The following is a 15434-nucleotide window of genomic DNA, read 5'->3' as shown; positions in this document are numbered from 1 at the left end:
AAAGCACAAAACGTAATCAGTTCTAAGTAATGTTAAGTTTGATGGCTTTGTAATGGAAAATAACTCTGCCCTGCTTGAAGGTAGTTGACATAGTTTCAGGTCCTTAGGACCTTAGTACAAAAGGTGTAAGAAAAGCAGAATAGAAAAACAGGACCTGGGGATGAAGAGTATCTGGGACTAGCAGATGTCCAGGGTGGGCACAGTTAAACTAACTGATAAGTAGAAGGACAGGATGATTGCTATGTCTGTAATGTTAATTAAGCTGGTTATGAAGATTGTTGAGAAAAGTAAACGACCCTTAAAGACCACCATCACATTTTTGTATGCATACGGGAAACTTTCTGGAAAATGATGTAATATGCCCAGTGACCATATAAGGATGGCCTGCATGGCAATACGGGGACACACGTTAGGAGGAGCTATCCCCCGTGTCTCCCGGCGCCGCAATAAAGAATACCTGCTTGTCAACTTGAAACTCTGTTGGTGAGTTTGTTCTTGGAGTTTTCTCTGAATCAATATACACCCAAGATCATCCCATGGGCTACAGAAAGATGTTACAAGCAGGGTGTGCTGGAAGCAAGGGCAGATCCTTGTCAGCCAACCACCAGCTTCACATAACTGAGCCGGTACAGTGACAGCCCAAAGTTGTGCCATTTCTCGTCTGTAAACTAATCTTAGTGCTTTTGTTTCTTCTAAGTCAGAGATGGGCTTGTTTTCAAAGGAAGTCAGGTACAGAACTACTCTGCAGAAGGCAGAATAGTTTCCTGCTGTAGACCACAGAGAGGAGCCCTGGAAGACAGCATGACTAAGCTATTATGAGTGCGTAAAACACTGATAACAGTTTTGAATGTGTGAAAGATTTTGATAATGTTGCTGAAAAATTCAGTGATGCCTTAGTTGGAAGCTTGCATTTTTGGCTGTTTTGTCACCTCAGAGAGCAGAGCACAGAGCAGACAATGTCTAGACCCTCCAATTCTCAGCCTCACCAAATTTGTCACTTTGTGACACTGGTTCTCCCTAACATAAAAAAAATCTAACAAGTGCAGCAGGAAACAGGCTGAAGAAAGCTCCCCTTCTTGATTAATTGAAGCAGCACTGGAGGATTGCCTGATCTGTTGGTACCTATAGCTGAAAGCCAGAGTTGTGACCTTTATTGCTGGCCACAGAAAGCTGGCAGCTCTTTGCTAGCTCAAGTTCAGGACTTCAGCAGAGTAGAAGACATCTTTCTGATTCTCTTTCCTCCTGTAAGTGGATATGGTGACAGCTACTCAAGAGACTGTCATTTGAGTCAGATCTAACATGCAAGTAACTAGGTTAGCAAACCTGCCTCAGAGGCACTCACAGAAAGCATGATCCCTGATCTGTCGGGGGCATCCAGACCTGAAGTCTAATGTATGTACTTGATGCATGACTGATGCAGAGGGATGACCAATGTACAGGGGGGTTGTACACGGGGGGAAGGGGGGGGGGGAATGATAAAGGAATTTTGCCTGTTTAACAGAAAGAATTGTTTGCAAATACCTGTCAAGCTTGCCATGCAGTACCAGGACAATAGGCTATTGATAAGGGGGAGAAACAGTCTGATAAGGGGAAGAAACAGACTGATAAGGGAGAGGAACAGTTACTTAGTTCCAGTGAAGATCAGCTTCCTGGTTTGGACTTTGACCAGACTCCTAAAGAGCATGCCTGACGGCTAGAGGTGAAAAGTTCAGGCTTGAGGAAGACTCATTTACTTCATCTTGAAGAACCCTACTCACAAGAGGAAGATTCATTTACTTCATCTTGAGACCCTCACCCATGACCAGGGGGGACACTGCACAGGCACAAAGGACCTTCTAGCTCATTATAATATGAAGCGGGGATAGGACATGAATATAGGCGTATTGTGCAACCTCATGAATATATATAACTTTAGAGAATAAATGTAGAGGGAAACAACACTGAGGAACACATGCCTTTGGAGGAGCTATCCCCCATGTGTCTCAGCGCTGAATAAAAGAATACCTACTTTACAACTTTAACCAGTTGTGGAGTCTATCTGCGTATCAACTCTGGGCAGGTCACTGGAACCCCTTATCTCACCTATTCAAAAGGAAAGGAAAAAAAAGCAAACCCACATAAAACCCACAATCAAAAAAAAAAGACAAAAAAAAAAAAAACACCAAACCCACAATAAACGAATAGACAAAAAAAGACCCCCAAAACCCCTAACCACAAACAATCCCACACAAGACCCCAGCTTTGTTTCTCCCCATTTGTCTCTTCAGGTTCTTTCTCAAGGACCTTTTCTCTCTGCTCTGCTACAAGTCTACCAGGAAAGCACACTGCAGGAAATCCTGATGTGGAGTAGGTTAGGGGGTTAGGAAGGGGGATGAAGACAAATGTATATATGTTTCATCACAGTCTAAAGAAATGGCTTAAACAAGAGCATGTACCCATTTAGCTTGTCATCACTGCACACCAAAAAAGGCAGAAAGCACAACACAATTTAAGCAGGTTTCAAAAAGCTGTAATTACATTACTGATACACTGACCAGAGTTTGGGTGCAAACACACACATCATTCTCCACTCAGATGAATATTGTTAAAAGCATTGAAGAATTCTAAGCTTTCGGCATGTCAACAGACAGCTTTGCTTCTAAATAAAAATGAGCATCAGTATACCTGCTGGGTTTTCCTTTTCCATTATCACTTCCTAGCACATCCCACTGTCTAGAACATGTAAAACACACGCAAATTGCCCAGTCTTCCAGCACATGGTTCATTGGCTGTCCTCTAACCTGTGTTTCAAGCTATTTTAATATCAGTTTGTGCACATGCACTGAAGGAAGCAATCCCAAAATCTACACCAATGCTTCAGAATTTCCTCAGCTCTTGTCCTCCTCGTGTCTATCAAAACATCAAGATCCTCAGAAACTTACAGCAAGAGCAAAGTGTTTCCTATGGCAAAAGCAGCCTTAGAAAGGGAGAAAAATAACTACAGTTGCAAGTGTCTTGCATCTTTCCCCTTGGGAGAAAATGCATGCATCAGGAAAAGGACGGATTTCTTGTCACTGACCACGGTGGCCCACTGAACCCCCATTAATAAGGATACATTAACAATGAGGCATCCCAAACTTTGAACTGTCAGGTATCATCAAAGGCTCCTAGAATGGTTTGGATTGGAAGGGACCTTAAAGCTTGCCTGGTTCCAACCCCCTGCCATGGGCAGGGACACCTTCTACTAGAGCAGGTTGCTCCAAGCTCCGACCAATGTGGCCTTGAACACTGCCAGGGATGGGGCAGCCATAGCTTCTCTGGGCAACCTGTGCCAGTGCCTCACCACCCTCACAGAGAAGAGCTTCTGCCTAAAATCTCATCTCAGTCTCCTCTCTGGCAGGTTAAAGCCACTCCCCCTTATCCTGTCCTCACAGGCCCTTGTCCAAAGCCCCTCTGCAGGTTTCTTGTAGCCCCTTTAGGCACTGGAAGCTGTTCCAAGGACTTCCCAGAGCCTTCTCTTCTCCAGAACAAATAAAACCTATCAAATACACAAAGTTCCCATGGCAGAGTTGTGCTTCTAAAGCACAAGTTTGGCCACAGTAGCGGTAGATCAAGCAGGGTTGAAGAGAGATAATGATGCATTGGTCAGTCACACAATGAGTCACACATGAACATATGGAACATATGACTTTTTTTAGACCTCAATACCATAATGAATAATAGAAAAGGCAATAAAGATTACACTGGCAAAGGCACTACTGTGGCACGCCAGCTTCACAGCCACCACATACAAACTGGGAATTGGTAGGACACAAGGAAACACAAAGCACAGCAACATGACACAATGAGATACTCAAAAGACACAAATCCCAGCACAGCACCTCTGCCTGCACTACATTAAAGCAAGGAATAAATTCAAAGTCTATTGAGCAATCATAAGCTCAGGAGAAGGAAAACTAAAAAACACCACCATCACCACAAACCCAAACAGTTTAAAATGTTGAAAACCAGCTGACAATGGAGCAGAACAGGACAAAAACATCACGTTAGCTTGCCTTGAATTTATTACAAGGTGACAGCGTTTTACCTTAATGCTCCTGTGTCAAGAGGAAAATCAAGCAGTGCATATGATGAGCTCTGCTTCACTATGTGAAGACACCAACACATGTTGAAGTGACTTGGAGACCAAGAGGAGAAATTTTAAAACACAATATGTTAGCAGCTAGGGGAAATACTGATATGAAAGTAAATCTGAACAGAGAAGCCTAAAGAAGAGAACGCCAGTGATACAGGATTAACCAATGTACAGGGGGGTTGTACGGGGGGGGGGGGGGTTAGAGGAATTCACTTGCTTAAACAAAAGTATTGTCTGCACCTATCATGCCTACTAAGCAGAACAAAGGCACTAACCATTGATAAGGAAAAGCAGACACCTGGTTCTATTGACAAAGAAAAGCAGAGGCCTGATTCTACTGATAAGCAGCTATTGATAAGGAAAAGCAGATTCCTGAAGGGGGAGATGCAGATGGTTTGTGGCTGGGACACCGACTAAACCCTACGGCCATACCTGAAGACTAAAAGGTGAAAAGTTCAAGAAGAGGAAGACTCATTTACTTCATCTTGAAGACCCCTACCCACAGGAGGAAGACTCAGTTACTTCATCTTGAGACCCCTGCCCATGACCAGAGGGGGCACTGCGCAGGCGCAAAGGACCTTCTAACTAATTATAATACGAAGCGAGGGATAGGACATGAATATGTATAGCCGTATTGTGCAACCTTATGAATATATATAACTTTAGAGAATAAATGTAGAGGGAAACAACACTGAGGCGCGCATTACTTTGAGGAATTATCCCCGTGCGTCTCAGCGCTGAATAAAACGCATACCGACTTTACAACTTTTAACAAATTGTGGAATCTATCTGCGTATCAATTTGGCGAGCTAGCCAGGAGATCTCTGTTCGGCTGCAGGATCGGCTGAGGGGCGGACATCCTAGGTGCCCCAGGCTGCTTGTCTGGAGGAGCTCCGCTCCTCATCCGCTCACTGTGGGGACAGACAACAACCTGTACCGGCTGTGGAGAAACGGTATGCTTGAAATTTAGGCAATTTAGGGGGCCTGCAAGGCGTATGCGTGGCCCGGGGCTACTGGTAAGGCGCGCAGAGACGTCTGGTGCACAGCGTAGTTCCCCTTGGCAGGTAGGGCTTGCAAGTAGGGGACTCGCCGACCGGTAGAGCAGATGCTAGCGATCCTGAGGGTGGATCGGGTGAGTCCTGGTTTTCGCTGCATCCCAAGTTTTGGGAGCCAGGAAGGATCTGCTAATGACCGTAGTGGAAGCAGGTGAAGGGTAGGAGAACCCACCAGGTCTCCACTGCATCTGAAATTTTGGGAACCAGGACGGACCTGCTACCATAAGAAGCAGGAGAAGGGTAAGGCAGAACCATAGTGTGAGTGTGTGGGATCCCATGTGTGTTTGTGTTTCTGTGTGACTGAGACATAACATAGCTACAAAGCGAGTGTGGAGTCCTGATCCGCGGTTCCGTGTTCTCCGCGAGGAGAGTCTTTTTTTTGTGTTGTGCCTAAGTGTTTTGTGTGTGTGTATGTCTGTCGTTAGTGTTAAAGATTACAGCGTTTAAGTGGTGAGGGAGGAGTAGACAAAAGTAAACTGTGGCTAATGGGGGGGGTTAAGGAGAGTTCCCTCTCTGTGCCCCAGTGGCTGTATAAGAGAAGTATAACCTCTAATATCTGTAGTCCTACTCTTGAGACCTGGACTTTACACTCAGTACCAGAGGCTTGTAGCTTCACATATGGGTGCATAGTAACTTCTGAACAGTGGAACCTGCCGTGGATACTAGGACAGTGTAAATTGTGCTGGAACCGAAACTATGATCTAACAACAGGAGAGTTGATCTGCAGAACCCAGATATTATTTTACTGAACCCCTGAGAATATCATAAAACTTGTGTGTAGGTGCTCTCATATTTTTAAGTGCACTTGCAGAGCACTGGGAAAGAGAAGCTACAGAGATTTGTAAAAGATTGTTTGAAATGGGAGCTGGTCAAAACAAGGGAATTCTGAAGGAAAGCCCATTGGGTTACATTTTGGCACATTGGAAAGAACTGGGAGGGTCTTCTGGGGGCTCGGTAAACAAGAAAATGTTGATAAAATATTGTAACCAATGTCTGGTTTTACTTAGACTGTTGCCAGCTTAAAAGTTACAATTCTCCACTCCTGTAATTTTGCATGATGTACACCCCTGTTACTTTTAATTTTTAAAATTTGATATGAAACTTCTCTGGATAAAGTTGAGTACTTGATGCGTACGTGTGGAAATATCAGGTCTTGTGTGCAGGTGTATCTTTTTATGAAGACTGTGATGTTCCTATCTGTGTATGAATTGTATCTGTAAAAATACTGTGAGTGTAAAAAGCTTGCTTTTGAAAAGTTAATTGCCAAGCTTGTGATTGTTTATTAGATTGGGAAAGTTTTAATTGGGATTTTGGTGTGAAGTCTCTGAAGAGGACAGGTATTAGCCCCCTATTTATTATATGCTCATCCGTAAAAAACCCATAAGACATTCAGGAATGATATGGAAAGAGAACAGTGTGTCAATGAAACGGCTCTTTCCCATGGTCAATACTTGAACTTTCATTTCATCTATAAAGAAACAGTGATATTAATTAAATATGTTTGATTTGCCTTTCCAGACTTCGATTGCTCTGGAGACTGCTAAGCATTTTTCCAATTTGATATGGAATTTTCCATGGCTTGGATTCCTCCTTCTGCCTGTTGTGTGTAAGGGTTTGATAGCAGTTCTTTAAAGATGTTTGATGCCTAAGGCAGAGAATCCTTTATGGCAGTGTGTACATGTATAATTTATTTATTTTAAATTTGTCAGATCAGAAAATGGGGCTACAGCTCCCATTGTCTGGTAACTCTTAGTGAATTTAATTATATAAAGCAATGAAAATGGTTGAATTGTAGGAGAGAGATTTAAAAAAAACACATTTTAATCTCATAATGACATGTCTCAAGCTGGGCATGGGGAGGTTTAGTCTGGGTATTAGGAAAAATTTCTTCACCAAAGGTGATCAGGCATTGGAACAGGCGGCCCAGGGAAGTGGTGGAATTAGTGTCCCTGGAAGTGTTCAAAAAACATTGAGATGATGTTGCAGAATGACTCTAAGAGCAGGACCATAGAGTTCTGGAGGACTGTGCAAGCAAGGCAGGGGGTGGCCCCCACAGGTGGCAGGAGACCGGACCTGGGAGGAGAATGTGGAGGAATCTGTGGAGGCTAACCAATACTGTTATGCCAAGAAGGAGTGGCTGAATACCACTCCTATATATGTGTGAACTGCGTCACAAATAAAGTAGAAGTTGCTTATCACCCATATTGGGTTGGCCTGTCTGCTTCTCCTCGCCGCTTACAAGATGAGGCCTTTAATGACATGGCTTAGTCGTGGCTTTGGCAGTCCTGGGGTAATGGTTGGACTTGATGATCTTAAAGGTCTTTTCCAACCTGGTTAATTCTACAATTCTGTGATCAGGAGAAATGGCCTAAAAATGGAACTCTGAATTATAATACATTGTTACAATTAATGTTGGTTTTGAGGTGGCCAGGAAAATGTGATGAAGTAAGATATACAGATTCACTTTAAGAAACTACCCAGAGTGGCAGACAATGTGAAATTAACATAGCTCTGCCAGATCCCTAATTTTGGCTTTGGAAAAGGACAGGGAAAAACAGAAAGCTAAGCTGGAGAGATGTTGTTCAGCCTGTGATATTGGGGGAATGAAATAAATAGGAAAATTATATATCACAGGTACCACTGAGAGGAGCATCCTCTATATCTGTCCTATCAGATATTGATAAGGAGGAGGAGATTGCTGTCACTGGCAACAAGCAGCACATTCACATTAAACCAGAAGTGCTGTTGCAGAGGCAGGCATCTGTAACCCTTGCAGAGCAGGGTGAGCAAAAAAAAAAAAAAAAAGGGAAACCAAGGGGGAAGGGGGGAAGCTCACGCAGCTCCTGTATTTGAGCATGGGATGAGTGCTGAGGCAAGCAAACAAGTGGGAATAGACATGTTGATAGACGAGACTGAGGGGTTGTTGAATGCTTTGAAACTGGTGGAGAAGGAATGTCGGGCAAAGGTGGGGGAAGTGGGTTCTTCTCCTATGTATGGGACTGGATCGGCGTGTGTGTGCTGCGGGGAGTTTTGGACGTTGGAAGTGAGACTGCCCTGGGGAGGAGTGCCATGGGGTGGCGCCGGTGGCTGCATTTGAACTAGACTGACAAGGGACCTGGGGAATCTACTCTTGCAGATCCACTTTTTACATCTGGCCCGGTCCAGACTGGTCCAAGGGCTACTGCATGAACTATCTCGCGTTTAATTTGTTTAAAGGCTTGTTGTTGCTCCGGGCCCCCATTTAAAATAATTCTTCTTCCGGGTCACATGATAGAGAGGGCTTACAATCAAACTGTAATTTGGGATGTGCATTCTCCAGAACCCTACAGCACCCAAGAAAGCTTGCGTTTCTTTCTTATTAGTGGGTGGAGACATTGCTGTTATCTTGTTGATCACATCTGTGGGGATCTGTCTACATCCATCTTGCAATTTTATTCCCAAAAATTTAATCTCCTGTGCAGATCCCTTGACCTTACTCCGTTTTATGGCAAAACCGGCTTTCAGCAGGATTTGGATTATTTTCCTCCCTTTCTCAAAGACTTCTTCCACTCTATCGCCCCACACAGTAATGTCATCAATGTATTGCAGGTGTTCTGGAGCTTGCCCCTGTTCCAGTGCAGTCTGGATCACTCCATGGCAAATGGTAGGGCTGTGTTTCCACCCCTGGGGCAGTTGGTTCCAAGTGAACCGGACACTCCTCCAAGTAAAAGCAAACTGTGGCCTGCACTCTGCTGCCAAAGGAATTGAGAAAAATGCACTGACAATACCAATCGTGGCATACCACTTGGCTGCCTTTGACTCTAGTTCATACTGAAGTTCTAGCATGTCCGGTACGGCAGCACTCAATGGTGGTGTGACTTCATTCAGGCCACGATAGTCTACTGTTTGTCTCCATTAGACTTTCGCACTGGCCATTTGGGGCTATTAAAGGTCGAGTGGGTCCTGCTGATCACTCCCTGACTCTCCATTCTACGCATCAGCTGATGGATGGGAATCAGGGAGTCTCGGTTGGTGCGATATTGCCGCCGGTGCACTGTTGTGGTCGCAATTGGCACTTGTTGTTCTTCAACTTTCAGCAACCCCACAACAGAAGGATCTTCTGAGAGACCAGGCAAGGTGGACAGCTGATCAATTTCCTCAGTCTCCAAAGCAGCTATACCAAAAGCCCACCAGTACCCTTTTGGGTCTTTGAAGTACCCTCTCTTGAGGTAGTCTATGCCGAGGATGCATGGAGCCTCTGGACCAGTCACAATAGGGTTCTTGTGCCATTCCCTCCCAGTCAGGCTGATTCCAACCTCCAGCACAGTCAATTCCTGGGATCCTCCTGTTACTCCAGAAATATAGATGGGTTCCACCCCTTGAAAGCTTGATGGCATCAGGGTACACTGTGCACCGGTATCTACTAGAGCCTTATACTTCTGTGGGACTGATGTGCCAGGCCATCTGATCCACACAGTCCAGTAAATCCGATTGTCCCCTACCTCCACCTGGCTGGAGGCAGGGCCCCTCTAATGGTCATCACAGCGTTGGACACTTAAGTCGTTGTGAAAGGGATTATTCTTTGTTATCACAGGAGCTGGAGTAAAATCAGCTCTTCCACTCCATCTGGGAAACTGCTCACCAGAGACTGAAGCCGTAGCTCTCATGGGACGATCAGTTCGGGCCTTGCTCCCCTCTTCAGTTCACTCACCCGTTCCTCCAAAGATGAAGTAGGTTTTCCATCCCACTTTGTCATGTCTTCTCCGTGATCCCGCAGGTAAAACCATAGGGTACCCCCTGGTGTATACCTCCTGTATCTCCTCTCTAGAGCAATAGGACGCCTTTTGTTAATAGCTGAGATGTGTGTTGGTACACGTGAGGAACTGGATAAATCAGATAGATTGTCCCTCAATTGTCTGAGGTCCTGGGACAGTTTTTCCACAGCTGAGATGATGGAAGGGGTGAGATTGTCTTCGAACCATTTCATCCACTGTTAGTGGTACTATGTCATTCCAGGTTACTGTTGCCAATGAATGGGCATACAATGACGGTGCATTCCGTGTAAGTTTTCGCCACATGGGTTGCGCACATTCAACTTCACCTGGATCTATGGGTACATCCCTTTTATTCGGCTTGATGTAATAGATCATCTCTACGATGGCTGATTCCCTCAGAGACTGGATGCCTTTGTCTATAGTAGTCCACTTGGCTGAACGACTCATAACATCATCCTTGTATGGAAACCTTTCTTTCACAGCTGCCAAGAGCCTCCTCCAAAGGCTGAGGGACTTTTTCTCTCTTGCAATTGCTTTGTCAATTCCCCCTTCTCTAGCAAGTGATCCCAGCTGCTTGGCTTCTGTACCTTCTAGTTTGTGACCATCGGCCCCATTGTCCCAGCATCAGAGTAACCAGGTGATGATGTGCTCCCCTGGTTGACGGGTAAAATCTTTTCTCATATTCCGCAGCTCGGTTGAGGTCCGAGGTCGAGAAGTTACCTCTTCTTCTTCTTCTTCGTCATGTGATGATGACTCCTGATCAGATTCTGGACCGGGTGGTGAATTCATTGTTTCTTCATCTTGCTTCACCCTTCTTGCCTCTTTTTTGTTTGTTCTCTTGCATACAGGGGCAACCAATATTGATACGAATTGGTCCTCTGGTTTGGCTGCAGTAATTATCACTGTGGTTTGAGTAGCGACTGTACTTGTTGCTGGGGGTGGTGTAGCTGCTGGGCTTGGACCTGGGGTAGCCACGCTGTCTGTTGCAGTTGAAGTTTGAGCAGCTGCTGTACTTGCCACTGGGGTAGCTGCCCTGTTCATTGCAGCCAGAGTTTGAGCAGCGACTGTACTTGTTGCTGGGGGTGGTGAAACTGCTATGCCTGGAGCTGGAGTAGCTGCGCTGACTGTTGCTTTGCCATCAGATCCACCGACATTCTTTTCCTTTTGAAGGTGCTGGATAGTGTTGAACAAGGCCCTGTAAGCATAGGCCAAGCCCCAGCACGTTGCCATGATTTGTCCATCTCTGGTGTGGCCAGAATGACCACACACCTCATTGAAGTGTTTTACTAATTCTTTTGGATTTTGCAGTTGTTCGGTAGTGAAATTCCAAAGTACTGGAGGTGCCCACTGACCTAGATACTTGCCCATACTATCCCACACACCCTGCCACTCATGGCTGTCCAGCCTCAAGGAAAATCTCTTGGTCCTCCTACATCGTGGTTTCACCCCAGACAAGATCAAAACCTGACTGCTTAACTCTTGAAATCAGTCGTGGGAAAAACACACTCTGTATGCATGTTAGCATGGTGATTCCCATCACCATCAGCAAACAAGTCTCAACAGCATTAAAAGGCCATTCAAAAACTTCAAAACTCTCAAATGTAAATGGTCTGGGGGGAGGACTGGGAGGGTAAAAGGATGTCTCCTTCACAGGTTGAGCACCTGAGAAGGAGAAAAAAGATGCGTAATTGCTAAGCACTTCTATTATATACCTCCCAAAGTATAAAGGTGGTGACCACACTGGGAACATAAGCCAGATCAGTTTCATGATCAATGATTCTATTGTATTACAAGTCATTACCATAAAGTACAATGAGACAAAAACCTTAGCCCAAGCCCCTCACTTGAAAAAACACTAATACAGGAAATACCAGATGGAAGTAAGATATGATATACTGAAAGTGTGAGATCAAGAGGAACAACCTTGAGAGCCCATAAATCAGCATTGTGACCAGTGACTATTAATGCAGAGAGATCTGTCATTATCTCAACCCCTCGTGCCCCACACTGGGCGCCAAAAATTAACTGTCATGGTTTATACCCTAGCCAGACAGCTTGTTCCCTCACTCCCAGTGAGTGGTGCCAGGCTGAGAGCAATCGAGGCCCTCCCCCCCTGGGGCTCTCCCCTTCCCCGCTCCCGTGAGGGATGGGGAGGAGGATCGAAAGAGTGCAACTCCTACGGGTTGAAAGAAGAACAGTCCAGCAACCAATGTACAACACAAATCACCACCGCTACCACCAACGACAACAATGATAATAGAAAATAACAAGGGAAGAGAATACAATACCACCCGCCAAGAAACGAGTACGACCCAGAAGCCCCTGCCCTTCTGGGTAACTCCCAGTTATCCCCCACACCAGGCATGACGTGCTGTGGTATGGAATACCTCTTTGGCTAGCCTGGGTCAGGCGCCCCGTCTCTGCTTCCTCCTGGCTTCCCCTCCTCCCTGGCAGGGCATGAGCCTCGCAAAGTCCTTGGTCAGGGTAAACATCACTTAGCAACCACCGAAAACATCGGTATCACCAGCACTGCTCCCAGGCTGGAAGTCAAAACACAACACTGCACCAGCTACCACAAAGGAGAAACATGACTGCTACTGCTGAACCCAGGGCAGGTGTGCAGAATGCAAGGTACTGCATTAAAAGATTCTGAAGGAGCTTCCTAAGCAGATGATGGACAGCACATGTTGAAAGCAGAACCTTGAGAGTGTGTTTGGATGAAAAGGGGAGAGACAACAAGAAATAATCACATAAATACAATAGAGCTTCATGTATCTGGGAAAACAAAACCAAACCACTCCACAAAACAAAACCGGACATCAGGAGAAATACACAAGTATTCAACCAGACCTAGGAGAACAAACAGCAGAGATTAGGGCATGAAGGAATAACAGTAACATCCTAAAGAAAGAGACACAGGAACAGGTGCCAGCAGGAGAGAGGACCTCTTTTACTGAGTGGGTAGGTAACATACACACAGAAAAGCACTTGCAGAAGAATGGACCGGATTTAGATCAAAAAGATGAATTCTTTACATTTGGATAAATGCAAAAGAAAAATACATTTAACAGCATCCTGAATTCTCAAAAAAGAAGTATGAGACTCAAAGTAGTTTTCTTGCACAGTCCTGCAGAAATCCAGTCAAATACTGGAGTCCAGGAGGAGACAAGACATGAGGAAATATTTCCGATGGCTCATAGGTGCTGAGAACATCCAATGTGAACAGATTTCTTACGTTTAGCAGGGAAACAACAAAAAATTTTAATCCTAAGAAGTAAACAGGGGAATAGTCACAGGACACAAATGGATGTAGATCTCCATATGACAATAACCTCATAGCACTGATCTACATACAGAACACTGTAATGCAGAACTGAAGACCAGCATGAAGAAAAGAAAAACACACACACACACAAAAAAAAACAAACAAAAAAACCAACACCAAAACAAATGCATTCACTGTGAGACAAAGGACAGAAAAAATAAAAACATGAGGCAAAGCTAGTGCTAAGTGGAAAAAAAATCTTACGTTGAAGAAAACAAACACTGACACAGACCTAAAAGGAAAAAACAAGCCACCAAACAAACAAGGATTCAGAAAACAGTGCAGTATCTACAAGGCTGAATAAATTTAGAAGAGAAAAAGCAGCTCTTCTGTCCATGCTTCTCCATGGAGCAAAGTCCTCCTGTGCGAGAAACACTGACAAATGCAGGCTGAGCACAGAACGAGCTCTTGGCTCGGGCGGATACAGAGAGCTTCAGTGCAAGATTTTGGAATAACAGAACAGAAAATGAAACCCAGGATGACTACAGTCATTCTCAGTAATGTCTCCGCTATATTAAAACTCTACCCAGAAGGTACACTGCACCTACTGCTGCACAACAGCAGTATTAAAGAAAGAGAAGTGAGGAAGATATGCAAGATAGAAACAGTGATGAGCAGGACGGAATCAAAGTGCTTAAAAGAGAAATGCATGCCTGATATCAGCACAATGCAGGCAGTGCAAAGACCTGCTTTGTAAGCTGTGAACTAAGAGCAAAGCAGCACCCTGGTGTTACCGCTACACAATCCAGTGCCCAAACCAGAACCTCTAGGTAAAGAGCTGCACTTGGTAGCTCAATCCACATCTTCATATTTTCTCTGTAAGAGCAAAAACTTGCTCTGCAGAAATATTTTTACACTAACAGCAGTAAACAGTTGTAGGATTCTGACTTTTTACCTCAATATAAAAACATCCCAGGGCTCAACAAGATTTTTCCGAGTGTTCCCGAGCTCCCAGGAAATCCCAGAGCAGCCGGTCACCTCGCCCCCAGCCCACCCCGGACCGCTGGAGTAAAGCCCATGTTTGGCAAGTCGTACAAGCACCAGGACGAGCTCTCAGCACCCGCCGTGACACCGAACGGCCCCTGCCCCGAGGCGCCCGATTCCACCAAACCCCCATTTCATCCCACCCATCTCTTCCCGCTGGCTGCGTTCCTGCGGGGTACGGGAAATCCCGGCGAGACAGCGCGCTGCCACAAGAGCCAAGGGAGCGCAGCGCCTCACCCGGCAGGTTCCAGCCCTCACCCCCTCCCTCGGGATCCTGACCCAGTAGCGGCGGCACACGTGGAAGCCAGACGATAGGGTAGGGGCAAGCACCATACTCTCCCCTCGTTAACCCAAGGCCGGCCCCCAACATACCGGACCCGCCGCAACAGCGATCCCTTCCCTTCCCTTCCCTTCAGCACCAGCCGGTGTGGCGTGGTGTCGTGTCGTGCCGTGCCCTGCCCTGCCCACTCCATCTCAGCCTCGCGGTGCTCACCCACCCCTACCGTCCGAGGGCGGGGTGCTACTCGCCCCGCCGCCTCACCTCAGAACCAGTGAAACGCAGCAAGGCCGAGGCAGTGCGGCACGAGCCAACCACTCTTCTGTACCACAACGACACACGGCAAAAAGATGGAAGCCGACTCACAGCCCGTCCCCACCCCCCACCATCTCCCAGGTGGCCCGCTCCTCCCTCAGCACGAGCGCTTCACCTAATCGGGATGTAGGGACACCCTGACGTCACCTGTCGTCTGCCGTGCGCGCGGCCGTTCGCGTGTTCTTTCTTCCGTAAGAGCAACGGGGATTGGCCATCGGAGGGAAGGGGACGCTTAAGGAAAAGTTTGGTTGGATTTTATTGGCGGAAGGGGTGGTGTGGCTGCTAGCGGCGAGCGAGTTGGGGCGGACTGTTTAGAGGGGATCAATGGTGGCGTGCTGGGTCTGGTTGTGCTTCTCATTGTGACGGGCCGGCGGCTACGGTGCGTGTGGGCGGTGGCGGGATTTGCAGCGGGGCTGGGGCACTGCGGGCGTGGTGGGGAAACTGGCCATGCCTGGGCTGCGGGGCCCTTCGGGTGCAGGGGCGGAGAGAGCCGAGGCCGGGTCCTGCGAGTATGGCGAGCCGTTCTGTGGGGGGAGGCAGTTCTCGGAGCCAGTGGCGGTGGGGGGGGAGGTGGAGAAAGGAGGCCACGATGAGGGCTTGGCGGCGCGGG

General features: G+C 46.5%; 1 protein-coding gene across 1 annotated transcript in view; it reads right to left on the bottom strand.

The window, feature by feature from the left end:
- The window catches only part of LOC130595284 (RING finger and SPRY domain-containing protein 1-like), a 62487-nt gene extending 47718 nt beyond the window's left edge, over nucleotides 1–14769 (bottom strand). Inside the window, exon 1 of the mRNA XM_057401880.1 lies at nucleotides 14736–14769. The gene's annotated coding sequence lies outside the window, so the exon portion shown is untranslated. The remainder of the gene's footprint in view (nucleotides 1–14735) is intronic.
- Between the last annotated feature and the right edge of the window lie 665 nt (nucleotides 14770–15434).

The sequence above is a fragment of the Pezoporus wallicus genome, unplaced genomic scaffold, assembly GCF_028554395.1.
Source record: "Pezoporus wallicus isolate ANWC-B61680 ecotype Strahan unplaced genomic scaffold, APGP_CSIRO_Pwel_v1 contig_7524, whole genome shotgun sequence".
Taxonomy (NCBI): Eukaryota; Metazoa; Chordata; class Aves; order Psittaciformes; family Psittacidae; genus Pezoporus; species Pezoporus wallicus.
Note: the sequence above shows the minus strand (reverse complement) of the source record. Positions and strands in the feature narration are given on the sequence as shown.